This window comes from Montipora capricornis, chromosome 10, assembly GCF_036669925.1.
Source record: "Montipora capricornis isolate CH-2021 chromosome 10, ASM3666992v2, whole genome shotgun sequence".
NCBI classification, from domain to species: Eukaryota; Metazoa; Cnidaria; class Anthozoa; order Scleractinia; family Acroporidae; genus Montipora; species Montipora capricornis.
The window spans coordinates 43,708,764-43,718,763 of NC_090892.1; the positions used below are offsets into that span (position 1 = coordinate 43,708,764).

Genomic DNA, 10,000 nt, shown 5'->3' on the forward strand with positions numbered 1-10,000 from the left:
ATAATATGGGCAGCCGCCAACAAGATGGATCCTTGCTGACACAGACGCCTGCACAAGCTGCAATTCAACAAGTGATGTCCAACCTGATCGATGGAACAACGCAGCCTACAACTAGTAAGGACACATTTGTATCTGTAGCTGTTTGTTTGTCAAATAGGGATCGGATAAGGTCAAAAAACAGATGTGGGGTAATGAGTATGTAGATTTTGCTGTTATCTTTCATAACAGCTCTAGTGGTGATGATCAGTATACTTTTACGGTCCAAAATAGGAAGGGAGGGCAGCCTACCTTTTCCTTAGAGCAAAGTATTAAAAAACAGCCCATTCATACTATTGATCAATGGACGGCTGCTTTTCACGCATTCCTGGCTGTTTATTCAGAGCGTTTCTCTTCAGAAAAAGCCCAATTAGGGTGCTACAGTGAGAGACCTCGCGAAACGGGGGGCCAACTGGAAATTTTATGACGAAAATTTCCGTATGCTACGACAAAACAATTCCATGGGACCGAATCCACAGTGAGCTATGGCTGAGGGCCAGTGTCCCCAAAACCAAACAGCCTCCTCCGTCAAAGTCAACCACTAAGCAAAGTGGGCAGTCTTTTCCACAAGGGGGGCAACTGCACAGGGTGTGACTTCAAACACCAGTGCTTTAAATGCAGCCTTAATTACCCCACTGCCAGCAAAACCAGAATCGAGCGGGTAAACGCCCATTCTCCAAACCAGGGTTGTCAAGTAACTACACCTCCACCCACTCTCCTTCTTACACCAGTCATATATCTCACAGGTTATGAGAACAAACTTTGATTGACGGTTTCACATTTGGATTTAGATTACACTTTCAGGGCCCCTATAAGGCCTCGGGTGCAAAAAATTTAATTTCAGCATTGCAACACCCAGAGGTGGTGGACAGCAAGCTGATTAAGGAAACGCAAAGTGGGCGTATACTAGGCCCCTTTAATTATGCACGTTTTAGCAACTTACATGTATCATCTTTGGGGGTGATACCAAAGAAAGCCCCTGGTGAATTTCGACTGATTAATCATTTATCCTTTCCTTATGGAGATTCAGTTAATAAATTCATTCCACCAGAATTTTCCACAGTAAAATATGCTACAGTGGATGATGCTAGCAATTTCATAAAAGTTTTAGGTCGAAGCTGTGTGTTAGATAAGACTGTTGTGAGGACTGAATTTAGAACAATACCAGGACATCCTTCTGACCACCCCTTATTGGGTTTGCAATGGAGGGGCGACTGGTATTACGGCCGTTGTCTTCCGATGGGTTGCTCTAGTTCATGTAAAACCTTTGAACGTTTAAGCACAGCAATGGAGTGGATAGCTCGCAATAAGCTTGGTATTCCCCACATTTTACACATTTTAGATGATTTCCTTATAATCGGAGAGTCCACACAAGCTTGCCAGGCTAAATTTCAAAGGTTTTTGCTGTTTTGTGAAGACATAGGGGTTCCCACGGTTCCCGAAAAAACACAGGGCCCTTCCTCTGTACTCATATTTGCAGGCATTGAATTGGATTGCCTCAAGAAAAGGTATACAAATGCATAGAAGGTATCGAGAAGGCTCGGGGTCGAAATAATATTACACTTAGGGATCTGCAATCCCTGATTGGTTCCTTTAATTTTGCCTGTTCAGTGGTTGTCCCTGGTAGAGTAATTCTGTGTCGGATGATTAAGTTGACAATTGGCAAAAAGCACCCCCATCATTTCATTCCGGTTACCAAAGAAATAAAGCAGGATTTGCAAATATGGGAAATGTTTTTCCATTCCTTTAATGACAAGTCGTTTTTCTTAGAGGAGGCTTGGACAACTTCAGGTCAGCTGCGATTTTATACCAATGCAGCAAAATCAAAAGGTTATGGCATAGTCTTTGGGAGCCACTGGGCATATGGTGAATGGCCAAAAATCTGAAAAATGAAAGGGATATTTCTTTTCTCGAGTTTTTTCCGATTGTTGCTGGATTAAGCTTGTGGTGTCACCAGCTAAGGAACAAGAAAGTTATATTCATGACAGATAATGAGAGTGTTGTTCAGGTTATCAACAAGCAGACATCACAAGACCCATACTTGCTTTTATTGATTAGGAAAATGGTGCTAATTTGTTTGCGGAATAACATTCTATTTAGGGCAAAACACATACCGCGTGTTCAGAATGGGCTAGCTGATAGTTTATCTCGGTTGCAGGGCAACAAGTTCAAGGGCTTGTATCACGGGATGGATCGGATCCAAACTCCCATACCCAAACATTTGAGGCTGGAGAATTGGGAGACACCCTAAGACGCTTGCTGGAAGCTAGCCTCAGTGCCACTTCTTTGTCTATGTATAGCCGCCCTTGGGAAATTTTACATCAATTTAAAAGTGAGAGATTACCAGCATCCACTTCGATCTTTCCCCACTCTAGTGACAACTTAGCACTGTTTCTGGCGTTCTTGGCAGAGAAAAACTGTGCAGGGTCTACGGTTATGAGTTTTCCTCATCGGTTAACTGGCTGGCCAGACCCCACAAAGTCTGAAATGGTGAAACTCGCTCTGCGTGGGTATTGTAAGTTATATCCATCCCAAGACCCTAGGCTCGCAATTACACTGCCTATATTGGAACGTATTATAACAGCATGTAATGACGTGTTCTCTGTGTGTTACCAGCGAAAGCTGATCAAGGCAATGTATGCCCTCGCATTTTTTTCAGCCTTAAGGGTTGGAGAAATTACTCGGGGGCCCGAGGCACCAGGCCAAAAATGTCATTACCATCGACCAATTTTTCTTTCTAAGAGATGCACTCAACAACATTGTGGCTGTCAAATTAGTCTTGAAACACTATGAGCACAGTGATCCAACAAAACCGGTTGAGCTGCTTATGTATAGAGAGCATCCTATTTGTCCAGTGTCTCTGATGTTAGACTGTTACATTACGGGGAAGTGCCCCAGGGCCACTCTTTTGCTGGGTTGATGGGGCAGTTATTTCTAGACCTTATTTTACCCGGTCTCTCAAGGAAGTTTTACAATATTGCAACCTTGATGAAGATAGATATAAAACGCACAGCTTTCGCATCGGGGCAGCCTCATGGGCGGCAGCAAAAGGAATGTGTGACTCTCAGATAAGAGTATTCTTTAGATGGAATTTCAATGCATTTCTCCGATACATTCGTATACAAACCCTAGGGACATAGTCATGATTTAACCAGGATCACCTTCCCATTGTGCCCAGTGGTCTCAAATCTTATAGTAGCTGTTTGAATTAAGTTAAAAGTTCAGCACATTTTGAGCAGGGGCCAAGTGTGTGTGAACCTTTATCAGTATATAAAGTAGCTGGAATAAGTAACTGACTGAGGATGCACCAATACTGTAGTTATTGACCCCTTGTCCAGGGGCTAAGGGTTTGCTCTATTTATCATACAAGGCAGTTTTTTGTGAAAGGTTGTTGCGCTTAATGAAATGACCTTTTGAGCAGGGGCCAAAGGTCTACTCGGTTGTTTAAGTCTTTTTGATCACCCTTCTCCCTCAGGGTGTTATGTGCCTGGCTCTGCATTCGGGAGGGATCACGTTTCTCCCTATAACTGGGTTTTTCCTGACGGGCAGCAGGCCCCACTTTAGAAGACCTTTGGGTAAGACTCGCAGTCTTGAGTAGGTGCACTAGTTGTGGTCATTTCATGAATGTTTTGATAATTTAGTTGGACCTTTTGAGCTGAGGCCAGAGGGTCTAAGCAATACGTGATGATTTAGTTATGGTTTTACGTAATTTGGATTGGACCTTAACAAAATGGGTTAAGGGTCAGAGGGTAACCTGTGATTGAGCAGGGGCATAGTTTATAGCTCAATAACTTAATTCTATTCAATAATCTGTCAATTGTTGGATTGTTTAATACATAATTTGAATTAGTTTTGTTTTGATTCTGATCATTATGCATTTGTGCTGTTACTTTTATATTGTACTTTATCCAGATGTGGTTAATAGTTGAACTTCGAACATTGGACACTTACTTGAAGTACAGCATTTTTTAACCATTAAGCAGAGGCCCAAGTGGCCTATGTTATCATGGCAGGAAATATAAAGTATGTTGTTCAACTTTTCTGGATTCAATGCAGTGGCTTTGGGTGGGGGGCCCTTGCAGGGCTGTGGCGGGTACTCCCCCACCTTTGCTGGGAATGATTTCTATTGTTGTAGGTTTTTCGGAGTAATAAGTTAATTGTTATAAAAATAAACAGCCACCACGGTGGCCAAATATGGCAGATCATGTTTTGTCTATTCTTCCCAGCAAACTTTGCGCAGCCACTGCATTGTGTAGTAAATTTATTTTAAGATTTTTCAATAACAAAGAGCATAAAGTTATTAAAGAGTATGGGAAAGGAGTGAAAGGGTTAACACAGTCTACATGCATGTCTAATTGGTATAGGACCTAACATTTTACTACAGCGAAGTGGAGTACAATGAATGTAGATTTGATGGAATAAAAATAGGCCATTTTATAGATGTCTCGATGACCTAGCCATCTATGAATGGCGGCAAGGCTGCCAGTGACCTTGTATTGATACAGACCTCGCTGCATTGTTTTGTTGTAACTCTAATTAGTCTACATTAACATTACAAAAGCTGAAAGGTATGTATCAAAACAGGGTCAATGGCAGCCTTGTTTCCATTCTTAGGCCAGGTAACTTAGCTATAATTGCAAAATGGACTGTTGGCATGGCAACAGTGTGTAATCAAATCAAATGTAGAAGTTCATTCAGGGTTATTCATACTTGTCATTCCTAAGCCCTTCAAGCGGAGCCTGTGCCTGTTGTATTGCATTCAGTGATTGGTCTTGGTCTACCTTTTGCAATGTTTCTCCTACAAGATAATAACATGTATAAGATAATGATTACATGTAAAATGAGGATGCATGGTCAATTCAACAGAAACACATTAATTTTTTTTTCTTCCTCGCTTGGGTGCATGAGAAACTCCTTTGCTAGATTTGTGCACTTGACAGTTGATTTCATAGGCACAGCATGATTTGGCCAAGCAATTCTTCTCTCACACACAGTGTACATGAGTTAACTCAACATTAGTTTGTTTTCTGTTTGGCACAAGTATTTACATAAAATCTGAGTTGGGTTTGGCTCTATGGCAACTCCAGAAGCACAGCTAATAGATCTTGAGCCAGAGCCTGCATTGGATTCAGATGTTTAAGGTTGTGATGAGGCTGAAATCAAGACAACAGTACTTTATTTATTGTAATAAAGGTGCTTATACATGTAATATTGAAGTGCAGATTAATCTGGACATTCTAAGAAAATTAATTGTCCCTTATACATGTACACGTGTAAGAAAATTCAGATGGCAGGTTATGGATGTAAGGTGATTTGACAGGAAGGGAAATGTGATCCTTGCACTTATCTCATGGACAAGGTGAGGCTCAATATGAGCCCATGAAAGTTATCTATTCCAATCGGGTGGCTTCATAGCTGATGATCAGTTGGTAAAGAATTGCCCCTGCATGAGTTTGATCAATTCCTTGAAGCCTGACCGAAATTTTCAGGTGCTTATAAGAAAAATAATTGTGGTTAAATTCTCCAAATAGGAAAGAGGATTACTTCTGCCTTTCAAATATGTATAAGACTTCATAGTGATTATGCAAGTAATGCTTATTTTTCTCCTTTTTTGTCTTAATAGTTAAGAGGTGTTATGTGTGTTAGTCTCAGTGTTAAAGACTGTAGGGTATACAGTTACTACATTTGTCAGATATCTCGATAATTCTGCACACTTGAAAAATAAGACCATTATTTAATACAGTATATATACTTCAATGATGTATTTAGTGATTCCTCCAAATCACTGATTATTTCTATTACAATTACAGTACTGTGCGAAAAGAATGCAAACGAATTTCGCGCTTTTCGCTACTTTTCGCTACTTTTCGACGAAATATAACGAAATTTCATTCGAACTTCGCTGAATTTTCGAAAAGCCTATTGTTTCAATCAAAACGGAAATTCGCAACGGCCGCGCGAATATTCAAGCGAAATTTCGTCGTGACATAGCGAAATTTCGTCGTGGCATAGCGAAATAGTGAAAGTTCGCAGCGAGTATGTCCTCCTTCTCGCTTGTCTCTCCAATCCGTCTTCCTCTCGGGTGGCTTCGATGACAATAAAATTATTTAAGCGGGCAGATTAGTCATGGTAAAGGAAGCGCTTCTACAATCCCTTTCTAATTCAGTAAATGCATGACATCTGGATTGCTTCTAAGAATTATGTCACGAAAGTGTCGATTGCCCATGTGTTTTCGAGTTTTGAGTAACCAATCTGTCATGAGAAGTGTCTATTGCCAAATAACTTGAGTTTGGATCATCGCACAGCCCTAAAACTTTGACACGTTCATGATTTATTACCCTCCTACAACATCTCAATTTCTTGACTTAATTTATTGAATGGTAAGCGATTTTACTTTTTCTTTGCGTGGTACTTGCGTGACGTGAAAACCAAGAAGAATTGCTATTGTAGGTTAATGGCATGTTAAATTGTCCATGGCTGTATTCTTGGATTCTCAAGATTGATGCATCGGGCGTACCAAAAATCTTATGTCTTTTTATTGACAAAGTATCAATTGAATAAAGGAAACGAAATCGCTTGAAATGCTTGTCTACAGTTTCATTCAGGTCGTGTTTACACTCAAGGTTGAGAGAAGAAATACAGTTGTTGAGGCATGACTGTCAATCAAATTCACACATCCTGATTAGTAAAAAACTTTGTTAGGTGGCCACAGTAAGGCGCATCGCACAGTAAAGTGTGTGAAGAGTAGACTCGTAAATTTGGGCTTCTTTACACACAAACGTCTAAAATGCACCCAAGTTTATTGCATCTACTTGACGAATTTGTACTAAACAAAAAATTAATTGAATTAATTTTTCCTTTGTTCCCTCCCTCTTAAACGAGAGTGTAACTGTTTTTGTACATGCATGAGTTTTGGTATAGAAAACATGTTAGCTGCAAACAAAATAAAAGACTATTAGGGAATATGTCATGTTAAATAATGGTGTACCATTTGTTAAACATGAACAATAATATTTAAAGGACTGTGACTGTTAGTATAGCATGTACATGTATGTCAATTAATACACATCACACCAACATAAATCAACCAAAGCAAAAGAAAATGGCATTGACAGAATTTATCGTTTCAAATAATATACCTGGTGTGTCTGGATTCAGATAGAGGTAAACCCTCCATGATGAGGGCTTGTTAAATGTCTCCTTTATGCTTTAGATAAGCCAATTGCTGAAACATCTCATGTCGCCATACTTCACGAAAGCAATCTCAATAAAATTGCCTTTTGAGAGGTAATCTCTCTGCTCAAGATCGTTAAACCGCAACATTCACTGTTATTTTACCTTGCATAGCAGGCGTATGTGGGGGAGGAGGAAGCCCGCGCCGACCGATATGGTGTTAGAACCCGTGAAAATGCCACGTGTATCACCCGAATGTAATGTACGTCGCACGAGATCCTGTGTTGAACCCTTAAGTTTTTCATTTTCTGATTTGAACCTAAGAACATTCTTTTCAAGATGTTCTTAAAGTAGTAGTGCATGTGGTACTAAGTTCCATTGATATTTCCTTCTGCGTGCAACCTTACATAAAAGAAATACCTTGTTAAGTCTGCATTTCTCAGTTCTGGAAAGTTCGTCCGTACTAGTTCTGCCACATGAAGTGCCTTCAGTTGCAAGTTCATTTCAATTTCGTTGACCCTGCCATTCCTGTTGAGCTGATCCCAATCTTTCCCACGTCGAGTAGATTTCCTCCTTTCATTCAGCAAAACGAACTCGTAATTAAAAACTGTTCTTCTCGGCTGGATTTGGTTGGTTTGGTTGGAGTCTGAATCGCTTGTTGTCGCCATCGTCTAAACGTCCGCTCTAGAATGTAGAAGTCTGGCAAAAAAAAAAAATTCCTTTGTCTTAGACCCCCAACCAAGTTCTGACAGAAATCGCCAATGGTTAGTATTGTTTTGCATTGAAATCCCTTGGGCGTTAACCAAGCGCATACTTTGGAGACCTTTGGAAGCCTTTCTGAGGAAACAGATTTTGCGCACCACTACACAGACGCTGCCTTTAACGGGCAAAGGGCAAAATGCAGCACAGAAGAAACCTTCGACAAAAGAAACAATAAGCAGGCACATGCATGCCTTGAAAATTCAAACCGGGTGTCTGTCATTACAGACCTGAACCATGAATGATCACACTGTATGAAGACAATTTTGAAAAAAATATGTATTGCTCATAAGAAGCCAAATACCTTGCAAAATCAAATTGAAACATAAAGAACCATTTCCTATCAATACTCTGAAACGTTGCTTTATAGGTGTTATTTTCGGCAGCGCTCTTGTCGGAAGTATTTGGATCACATTAGAACAATGGTCCTTTTATTACCACCAACCAGATAAAGACGCTAACATACATCGATTCAAGTCCTAGTTCTCAGTGAACACCGAGTTTCACGTTTTGATGCCTAAGCCTGCTTGGGAAAGTAAAGCCTGGTTGTTAAAGCTATAGTCTGTGCAAAACATATCTGGATTGAGCTTTTTTAATTGTGAGATTGCTAGCAGTAGTGGTGTGGATCAAACCCTATTCTGCCCAGTATGGTAAGGTATATTTTTATTGATCTTATGAACCACATTTTTTTTAAAGTATGGTTTTGGCTTTTCACAACTAGAATTTACAAATATTTACCGCTAGATTAGGTTGTTCCACTGGGTTTCGGATGGCTTAATTATTCCCAGCATACCAATGCAAGTTGTTTAAGACAGGATGAACTATTTTTAGCTGAGATTTAAATGTCCGCTCAGACGCTGGTTGTCATACAGCTGTTTCGAGAGAGGTTGTCCAAAAGAAGTGTAAGAGCGTTCACGACCATGCCGAAAGGTAGAGATAGACTCTCGGCACCGAAACCTGAGTTCAGTTTCTTTGGGTTTATTTCATTGGAGTGAAGCCGTTACCAGAAAAAGCAATTGTATTTCTGTTCTGAACAGCATTTGCCATAACTTTAATTTGAGCGACTTGAGAGTACCCAAGCGCCAATGCTGATGATAAAGTAGCATTTGTCATATACTTCTTTTCTTCATCGGCTACTTTTCCCAGCATTCCCTTCGTTTCGGCTTACTGACCGTAATGTTCCATTTTGTTGTAGACAGGATTTGATGAATCGGCCTGTGGACATAGTGCCTGCAAAGCCTGTCTACAGACGATGATGTCGAATGGAGTACATGGGAATGCCTGTCCCCTTTGCCGAGAAAAGATTAAACTCGGAAAGTTAAACATTAACATCGCAGTCAGGGCGCTGATATTCAAAATTGGTGTACGCCTCCTTGTCTAAAAATTGCATCTGTGCTTCCAGTCTTGCTGCTTTTGCTACTGCCCTAATCTTCCTTGAGTGAGAAGAAGAGGTGGAGAGCCAAGATGAATTAGTACTACTGGAGGTAGTGTTTTTAGAGCAAAAGGATGTGCTGGATGTCACTTTGTGACATTCCCTTTCCAAAGCATGAATTTTCTCACATATTTTCATTCAACATTGTTGGTAGTCACGGTCATGAATGTCAAACTAGTGATAAGATGCCTCTGAGTCATCAGAAAATCCCAACACCTCATGGTAGGCTTGGTGGGCTTCATTGAACTGATTCTTTTGTCTATCCAGGATATCTCTTTGCTTTTCAAGTTCTCTAAGATCAGCACCTTGCTCCAAAATTTGGTTTGTCTGCTTGATTTCCTTTGATAAAGCTGTGTATCGAGTTCCTTTGTTCCTATGGAGAGTTTCTGTTTGGTAGGATTTCCCTTTAGAAGTCAGCTTCTTCTCACGTGCATTGGAAACTTCTTCAAACCTCATAATGTCGAGGAATTCATCAAAATTTGGAATATCTAAAAATAGCTCCTGTATGAGTTCCAAAACCTTAAGTGCATGAACAATAGAAGAAATGGGACACAACTCCAAAATGTCATTTACAGTAAATAGGCAATGACAATTGGCTAC

The 10,000-nt window shown here is 40.3% G+C and overlaps 1 pseudogene; it reads left to right on the forward strand.

Annotated features, from left to right (window-relative positions):
• The first annotated feature begins 5 nt into the window (after positions 1-5).
• On the forward strand, positions 6-1,560 carry LOC138020875 (uncharacterized; annotated as a pseudogene).
• Positions 1,561-10,000: the final 8,440 nt, after the last annotated feature.